The sequence below is a fragment of the Rattus norvegicus genome, chromosome 17 (genome assembly GCF_036323735.1).
Source record: "Rattus norvegicus strain BN/NHsdMcwi chromosome 17, GRCr8, whole genome shotgun sequence".
Taxonomy (NCBI): domain Eukaryota; kingdom Metazoa; phylum Chordata; class Mammalia; order Rodentia; family Muridae; genus Rattus; species Rattus norvegicus.
The window spans coordinates 77,468,919-77,477,934 of record NC_086035.1 but is presented as its reverse complement, the minus strand read 5'-3'; the positions used below and the strand labels follow the sequence as shown (position 1 = coordinate 77,477,934).

The 9,016-nt window shown below is 46.0% G+C and overlaps 1 long non-coding RNA gene across 1 annotated transcript; it reads right to left on the bottom strand.

Annotated features, from left to right (window-relative positions):
- Positions 1-5,755: 5,755 nt before the first annotated feature.
- On the bottom strand, positions 5,756-8,800 carry LOC102551092 (uncharacterized). Its single transcript, XR_361129.5, has 3 exons — positions 8,665-8,800; positions 7,935-7,992; positions 5,756-6,073 (listed from the first exon to the last, which is right to left on the bottom strand). It is a non-coding gene; the product is annotated as an uncharacterized LOC102551092 (long non-coding RNA).
- Positions 8,801-9,016: the final 216 nt, after the last annotated feature.

The window sequence follows — 9,016 nt, the reverse complement described above, 5'->3', positions numbered from 1 at the left end:
TTCCTACATATTTCTAAATACACAGAAATGGGAAAGAAAAACAGCCACCCAAAATGTTACAGAGCCACAGTTCCGCTAAGAGCTTCCCAGCATTCCTGGTCTGGCTGATTTGTCCAGAGTTCACCAACTGAGTGAGGCATCTGAGGAATTTACACCTCGGACATAAGCAGTCTCTGGGAACATCAGAAATTAACTCCCGCTGGTGTAGGTACTCTCTCTCCAATGTTTTGGACACTTAAACCGAGTTGGGAGGGATTCTTAAATCAGCTGATCAGGAGCCTTCTTCTAAGCAAAGGCAACAGGGAAGAACTTGGGCCCAAATACTCCACGGCCCTTTCTTCTGCTCTCTTCCTCTCTGGAGAGCACCAGGCATTCACATTTCAAACATCTCCCCATCCCCTGAACGTTAACAAAGCTGTTTCCCTCGGAACCAGCCAGAAACAACACTAGACGTGGGTTTATTTTTACCCCACGCCTTGTCATCTATCATTACTGAAAAACTAAGAGCCGGGTTTTGGCTGAATATCCTGTAGAATATTCAAGATCTCCGTGCAGAGTCTGGCCCTCCGCCTGCCTGTATTTATCTCTCTCATTTGGAGTGGTCCCCCTCCCTCTCCTGCCAATGGTCCTCATTAGCAAGATGGTTTGGACTCAAAACAGGACCCTGTCTATCTTGGCCACGCTCCAGAGGGATCCTGTGATGACACCAGAATGCAGCACCTGTGACGTCATAGTTTCTCTCACGGAAATATTTCTGTTTTGTTTTTTTTTTCCTCTCCACATTTAGAGTGTTTTGTTGGGGTAGGGTGGAGCAATGAGCATGGTGGTGAGCGGGGTGGTCGGAGGACTGTGGGTATTCTGTCTAAGCTCCACCCCCACAGCTACCTGGCAACAGCCAGCTGTGCCTGACACTCCTGCTTTCTTGCTCTTGCTCTTCTCTGCTCTCTTGCTCTCTTCCCTTTGTCCCTGTTCCTTCTCTTCCCACTCCCCTCCCCCCTTTCCCTCCACGTGCTCATGGCCGGTCTTTCCTCTCTCCTCCTCTACTTGTCTTCTCTCATTAAACCTCTCCGCGTGGAACCATGCTGGTTTGGTATCTTCTGTCTGGACGAGAGCCGAGATTTAAACCCCAACAAGGACAGCTTTCAGGAGGCCATTCTAGCCTCCTACCGTGGATTCTGGGAGTTGAACTTGATCAGGCTTGCACAGTGACCCCTTTTACTCATGGAGCCATCACAAGGGCCTGAAACAAACCTCGAATACCTTAGATGATTCATATAACCAAAGAGACTGTAGATTGGGAAACAAATTTCAACTCCCCCCCCCCCCCAATTTCTTCCCTGCAGAGGCTAAGGAGAAAAGAAAAAAATGTTTTAGTGGAGAGTATTTTCTCTGGGTTTAAGGATATTTTTGGGGGGGGGACTATCTCTTTTACTGACTTCTAAAATGGAAATCATACTGCCTTCCGGTGTGATGCTTTGTCGAACCATGAGACACGTTGGTGAAACACGCAGGACTGACCCCATGGGTTCCTGGGTCTCCAGTTCAGACAGTAGATCATGGGACATCTCAGCCTTCATAACCACACAAGCCAATGCCTTCTCATATCTTACAGTGCACACACCATTGGTTCTGTTCCTCTACAAAACTCTGACTGCAGCTACAGAGGTGCCTCAGTCAATTTAGAACTTGCCATGCAAGTGTGAAGACCTGAGTTCAGATCCCGAGGAAGCACATAAAAAACAGACTGCATAACTGTAAACCCAGCTGGTTGTAAGGCTGGATGGGGCAGAGACAGGACAATACCTGAAGCTCACAGACCAGCCAGTCTATTAACACACACACACACACACACACACACACACACACACACACACACACAATCTGACTTATACTCTGGCATTAAATGAAAACCAAGGATTTCCATCCATGATCTTCAGAGTTTGTACATTACAAATCTCATCTGAAAACAGTCTCCACAGCAAAACACCCAAATTCATTATTGAATAAGTATGAATATAGAATTTTCAATATAGAAATAGCTGGAAGGAGTTTCCAGTCTTGTGTGTGTCACCATTTGGGGCAGGGAATAGCACGGGGGCATGGCTCTGTAGCAAAGGAGCCTCTTCTGTTGTGTTACCAAGGCCCTGACTGGGGCAAACAGCTCTCCTTCTGTTGAGAAATGAGAGGAACACCACTAGGTTCTCAGCTCTGTCTTACATGCTGGCCTCTCACACACTCATCTGGGCCAACATCTCTCTCTTGGGGTTTAAGTCACCCAGCAATTAAAACCCAAGATGCTGGTTACGCGTAGTAGGGAGCTTGAAGCTTATTCAACACCCAACAATAACATGGAAATCCACCACTGTTCTGCAATCCCTGAGCTTGCTTCAAGATGGCACTCGCGTTGCCCAAGCACAAAGTCCCAGCTTTCTTCTTCTTACCAGTCCAGCATATTTAACAGTAAGTAAATAATCCAGGCTTAGGATTCTCTCCCAAGCCCTCCCAAAGCACCTAGAAGGTCAGTGCTGGTTTTTTCCCCTGGTGTTTGGCTGACTCAGATCTCTCCTCTCTCCGTGATTGCCTTGAGGAGGCCGCAGTTCCAGGTTTTCTGGTTTCAAAATAAATTGGCAGAAATCTGAGGCGATGCCAATACCGCCCTCCTGCCCGCAGGCAACTGGGTCCCAGTGGGAGGTCTCTTAGCAACCGGGCTCAAATCAAATATTTGGGCGTCTGGACACATTCTGATTGGAATGAGATCATGAACAAAAACTTCTCTCTTTCCTTCAACTTAGCTACTGAGCATTACAAAAGGATGCTGAGGTTCTGCGCTGGCTCCCTGCACTGGGTAAGCGTGACTCATGCGGCCATTCAATTAGAGCCCATCCACACCATCGCAGTCCCAGACTGGCAGGCCACAGCTCCAACGTCTATTTCTGGCTCCGTATATATCCTTAGACGAGAGGCTCTAACTTTTTGTCGCTACTGCTGTGGCTGCTGCGCCTGTGTAAAGCTCAGAGTTTTAATTTGATCCGGCCAGGCCCTCTGCATGCAGCCCTTTGCGAAAATCAGATGCTCCTAGGCTCACAAGGGCAGCAAAGGCGAGCCCAATTCTGAAGGTGCCAGGAGGAAGGAGAGCTTCGGGTACTGTTTCTGCCATGTTATCCTTCCCTCCGGTTCTCCTGCAAGTGACAAATGGCAAGTGAGTGGGAGAAGGGGGCAGACAGATGCCAGCCAAGACAGTCTCACATCTTTTATTTTCCAGCCTCAAGTCCTAGCTTCACCCTATTCTCGTTCTTTCACGGAAGATGACCCGCATGGAATCTAGCGCTGGTTGCTAATTGAAATAGGTATTTTTTTTTCTGTACTTGGGAGGCTTTATTTCAGCTTTTGCCTATAAAATTGAGCTTAAAAAAAAAAAAAGTTGGGGATTTAGCTCAGTGGTAGAGCGCTTGCCTAGCAAGCACAAGGCCCTGGGTTCGGTCCCCAGCTCCGGAAAAAAAAAAAAGAAAGAAAGAAAGAAAGAAAGAAATCTAATTTTTTTAGCCTGACTGTGGTGCCACACACCGTTATTTCCAGCTCACCAGAGGCAGTGGCAGCGGCAGAGGCAGGCAGATTTCTGTGAGTTCAAGGCCAGCCTGATCTGCATAGTGAGTTTGAGGGCGGCCAGAGCTACATAAAGACCCTGTCTCAAAAAAAAAAAAAAATTCTAGTGTTTTTAAATTTTTATTATTGGACAGTTTTGCACATGTATTAATATATATTCTGGCCACACATGCTCTTCTGCCCTCTGAAATCTTATTCTCTTGATCTCATGAGAGCTGGGCGGGTTAGGCTCACCTGTGTGTTCATCATTGGTAATGAGCGACCCACTCCATTCCTGATGCTTCTGTTACCCAGATGTCCAACTTCTCCATTCAGACCCAACGGCACTATTGCGATACAGTCCTCGTCCCTTTGTGCCTGCTTGCATGTGCTTACCCACTCGAGTGTGTGCGCAGGCAAGTGCACACAGAGGTCAAGGCTGAATGCCAGTGCTTTCTCGGGCTTCTCCATCTTTTCTCTTGAGATAAGAGTTCACTCTGAACCTGGGATTCTCCAATTCTGCTAGACGGCTGGCAAGGAAACCCCAGGGCTCCTCCTGCCCTGGCTTTCTAACTCTAGGACTACAAGTTTCCACACCTTTCCCGTGGCTTCTGAAGATCCAAACTCAGGTTCTCATGCTTCCGTGGCAAGCGCTTTATCTGGTGAGCTACCTCCCCGGCCTCCCTGTCACCTTTTAAAGACATTGCCATAGTCTCGGTGGCAAACATTGTAAAGTTTCAAATAAACACTCCGTGAATTTAATTGACACTCATCATTTGACAGTAATGGCACCAGGGGGCATCCAGAAAGCAGGCAGGTAGTAAGTGGGGTGACATTGGTTTGCCACTTCCTCTCTTCCAAGCTTTGTGGCTTTGCGCAGGCTAAAGGATCCCTCCCGGCTAACTTCCTTATGCAGAAAATGGAAGTGTTAGCATGTTAGCATCTTTGCAGATGGAGTGTTTTAAGACCATCAGGCAAGGAGCGACCGCCAAGCATCTAACACGGGAAGCCAATCTGCAGTCTCAATCATAATGGCCATGACTTTCTCACCAGAAAAACTGAGTCTCTGGGGCATGGCAACACTACAGAAAAGCATGTTCAGCTTGTTTAAATGCTCTGACTACAACTCTTGATCTAAAAAGTGCAGAGACACACAGTAGGAGTTGGCACCCCAGCTTTGGTTGTTGATTGTTGAGGGTAGACAAGTTTACTAAATCAACCCTTGATTTAAAACACACACACACACACACACACACACACACACACACACACACCACACACGCACACACCACACACGCACACACCACCTATGCTCATGTTAATGACAGAACTTTTGGTAAAATAATTCTGATTAGGAGAAATATTGAGGGCTGGAGAGATGGCTCAGCGGTTAAGAGCACTGACTGCTCTTCCAGAGGTTCTGAGTTCAAATCCCAGCAACCACATGGTGGTTCACAACCATCTGTAATGGAATCTGATGCCCTCTTCTGGTGTGTCTGAAGACACCTTCAGTGTACTTATAATAAATAAATAAATAAATAAATAAATAAATAAATAAATAAATAAATAAATCCTCAAAAAAGAGAACTATTTATGGCAAGGACTCTATTAAAAGGACACATTAAATGAAAAACTAGAGCAGAACCAGGTTAACACTGACTAACTTTATAAAATAACTAAAGTGAACAGGGTCCTCTGTATAGTAGGCGCTTTTAGTGACTTAATCTAGAAGTCCGTGTTTCGCAATATGCTTTTGTTTTTAAACAATGTGTATTTTGATTGAGTCCTTGGTTATCTTTAGAAAGTAACCCATGCCCTCAGGTCAAGCGGATTCTCCTTGTTGGGTATTTCCTGGGTAAGAAAAAATGGGGGGTGGGGAGGAAGCACAACTTTTACATAAGCCTGGAACATCCCTTCTAGCTTGGGACAGTCAATGGACACAACTGTTACCGAGCTACGTTACCCAAACAAAAAACAAAGGCTTTCACTTTCAAATTACGAAACCGTGGAGATTAATTGGTAGGGTTTAATGTGTGACTGAGCGAGGGGAAGACACTTTGGCTAACCCAGGCAGGCAGAAATAAGAGCTGGGATTTGAACCCAAGTAACTTTGTGGGTTTCCTTTGGCAACAGCACGATGAGTGATTAAGATCAAAGACAGCTTGCAAAAAGCTGGATGAAATATCTGTTTAATTTTCTTAAAAGCATCAAAGCCATAATGAGATAGAGAAGTAACGCCAGCCAAAGTCAAGAGGACAAAACCCGAGCAAGTTATTCCTGCTCTCGGAAGCTTTCAGCCTCGGGCATCCGACAATCCTGAAGAAAAGCAAGCTGGGGATGAGCTCTTCATTTGATACGGGAATAAGAGTTCCAAAGCCCAGGGACGAAGTTCAGGATCAAACTGTTGCAAACTTTAAGCCAGGTGCTCGGTGTTGCTGTTTAAATCTCGGCTCGAGCCCAGACAAAACACACCAAGCCAACATGGTTCCACCTAGAGAGGTTTAATGAGAGAAGAAGAGGAGAGGAGAGAAAAGGCCAGTCATGAGCCATGGAGGGGAGGAGGGGAGGGGAGAGAAGGGACAGGGACAGAGGGGAAGAGAGCAGAGAAGAGAAGAACGAAGAGAAAGCAAAAGGGAGAGGAGTGGGCACACAGCCCCCTTTATAGTCAGGCACAGCTGGCTGTTGCTAAGCAACTGTGGGGCGGAGCACACCTGGCTGTTCCCAGGTAGCTGTGGGGGTGGAGCTTAGACAGAGTACCAACATTCCCCCGTTTTGGCTTAATTAAAAAGGAAAAATTAGAGGCGACGGTGGAGCAGGAATAGGGTTGTTGAGATCTCTGACTACTTCCTGCTTGCTTTGGGGCAACGTGTCTCTAGGGAACCTAGAAAAATGGGTAGGGGATGTTTGTCCAGTCTTAGAGTTGGCTGTTTCCTTGTTGTCCAGGGTCTGTGGAACCATCTGAGGATAGGTCAGAAGGAACAGGTCCAAGAGAAGCGTCTGTGTCTGTGAGAGGAGATTGAACATCTGGAGGTCGCTTCTCTGGAGCTGTCCTGGGTGTAGTAAGTGCCTGGACTTCACGAGATGCTGGAACACACGATATATATATATATATATCATATATCATATATATCATATATATCATATATATCATATATATCATATATATCATATATATCATATATATCATATATATCATATATATCATATATATCATATATATCATATATATCATATATATCATATATATCATATATATCATATATATCATATATATCATATATATCATATATATCATATATATCATATATATCATATATATCATATATATCATATATATCATATATATCATATATATCATATATATCATATATATTATAGGTAGGGAATAAGATTAAGTGTATTCGGGAGAAAAGAAAATTTTTTCTTAGATGTACATTTGAAACCCTGAGGAATCCCGCCCTTTGGAATAGGTAGTAGCTGGGAACTTTAGGCAGATGCACTTATCTGGGTGGAGTCTGTTTGGTCCTTGAGAGGTAGGTCTGAGTGGGTTTCCTGTAGCTTATAAGTTTACAAAAGAGATAACAGCATGAGTTAACAACATGAACATTCTTTAAGATGCATAGAGCAAAGGAGAGGTGTGAGCACACTGGAAAACACAGTGTGAAAGCTGTTTTTCTCGAGGCTGTGACAGACTGAGCACAGGAGCAAAGTCCCAGACAGAGAGCTCGATTGTGGGAGGGTCTTAGGGGTCTTAGAAAGGATTGACCTATGGCTCGTAGGCAAATGATGCTTTATAAACTTAAAAGGGGAAACCCCCGTGTTAGGATGAGTCTGTTTGTTCTGATTGCACAGGTTAATCAGAATAGCCCTAAGGGGGTTTTTGAATGCTGGATTTCAATGCTTTGATAGCTCAACCTCGGTAATTAGCCTAGGAGGAGGAAGTGGCCAAATAAGGGGCGGAGCTTTAGGAGTATAACCCAACAGTTTAGCCAGGCAGAGGAGATGGAGAAAGGACAAGGCTTGCTGGAGATGTTTGCCAAGCCCAGACCTACGAGAACCCTTTACCTCCTACACCTGAACAGACGTCCGTGGGTCTGCCATGCTTTATAACCCAGCATAATGCAGCAGGAGGAAGTACGGTAGTGGGCCCGTGCCAAGGTGTGCCCCTAAGGAATGGTACCATTCCACAGGCCTAGGTTAAAGGAAGTTTATTGGGGGAAGGGAAGGAGGTAGCACAATAGTCGTAGGTGTGGTAGGCTTATGAGAGAAACCATGAGCAAGAGGGAGTTCAGGGTAGGAGAGAGGCGAGAAGGAACAGGATCCAGCGTGGACTTTGAAATGTATAAAAGTACCTGTGATACTCTGGGAGCCTGGAGCCCAGCCTCTGCTTTGATAGGCTTCAGGTCCTTTCTGTCAGAAGTAAGGGAAATATGGTTACCTTTGGAAAATGTGAACCAGTTTTTGCAAATCCCCGAGGAACGCTGGCTTTTATTTATCTAATGGGCCAGAAATTCGGATTGAGTCCAGGGTGAGCTCATTTCAGGATATTTGGGCTTTTGGATTTTGGGGAACTGGAGTTTCCTTTGGACCTAACAGTAAGTTGCTCCAAACAACTCCTGGCTTGTTTGATGGTCCCCCGTCTCCCCCCAGAAGCCTTTGCACCGGGGTCAGCTGTATCACATTCTCTTACCTCTCTGCTCCCCCACCCGAGTCCACCCTAGTTAGAGGCTGAGGAAGTAGCGCTTGTTCAACAGATCTTGCCCTAGCTCTGGCCTTGCAGTTGCTGAAAGGCTAGGCGGCAGTTCTCAAAGCCACTCTGGGGGCAAGCCAGCTCCACAAACAAGCTAATTAGCAGTCAAAATGAAGCCATTTAAAATAGCTTTGTGGCCAATCCGAGCTGACAGCAGAAGGACCCCACAGGCGAGCCCGGTTTCTCTTTCTCTCCTTTCTATAACCCCTACCATGTCACCATGTCCTTGTGACTTCAGGAGCTGAGAAGAGCACTCTTATTCTGAACAGGAGACGGCACACAGGAGTGGTTCCGACAATATTGTGCTAGCCTTCCGTGCGAAAAGCCCCTACCTCTGGAACAGTGTGCAGGGCTTCCAGAGGACCCGGGAGTTCTAGTGGAGCGATTGCTCTCCATTTGAGCAGCTCTGTAAACTTTTCCTGACCTTCCTGGTTGCAGCCTACAGAGGACTCCAAACAGTCACCAACTTCAAAACTGATGAGCGGCCAAGAAAAAGAGCCTTGTCATCCAGTCAGCCAGTGGTCATGCGACTTTGCCGCTCCGTCAGTTGGGCACAGAGTTAAGTTACCAATTTGTCTGTCTACACCTTTGGTCAACCCTCTGGCCTTGTGACAAGGAGCAGATATTTAGAGACTGTCAGGGAGTTGGCTATAGCAATGGAAACGATTCAAAGCTCGCTGGCAC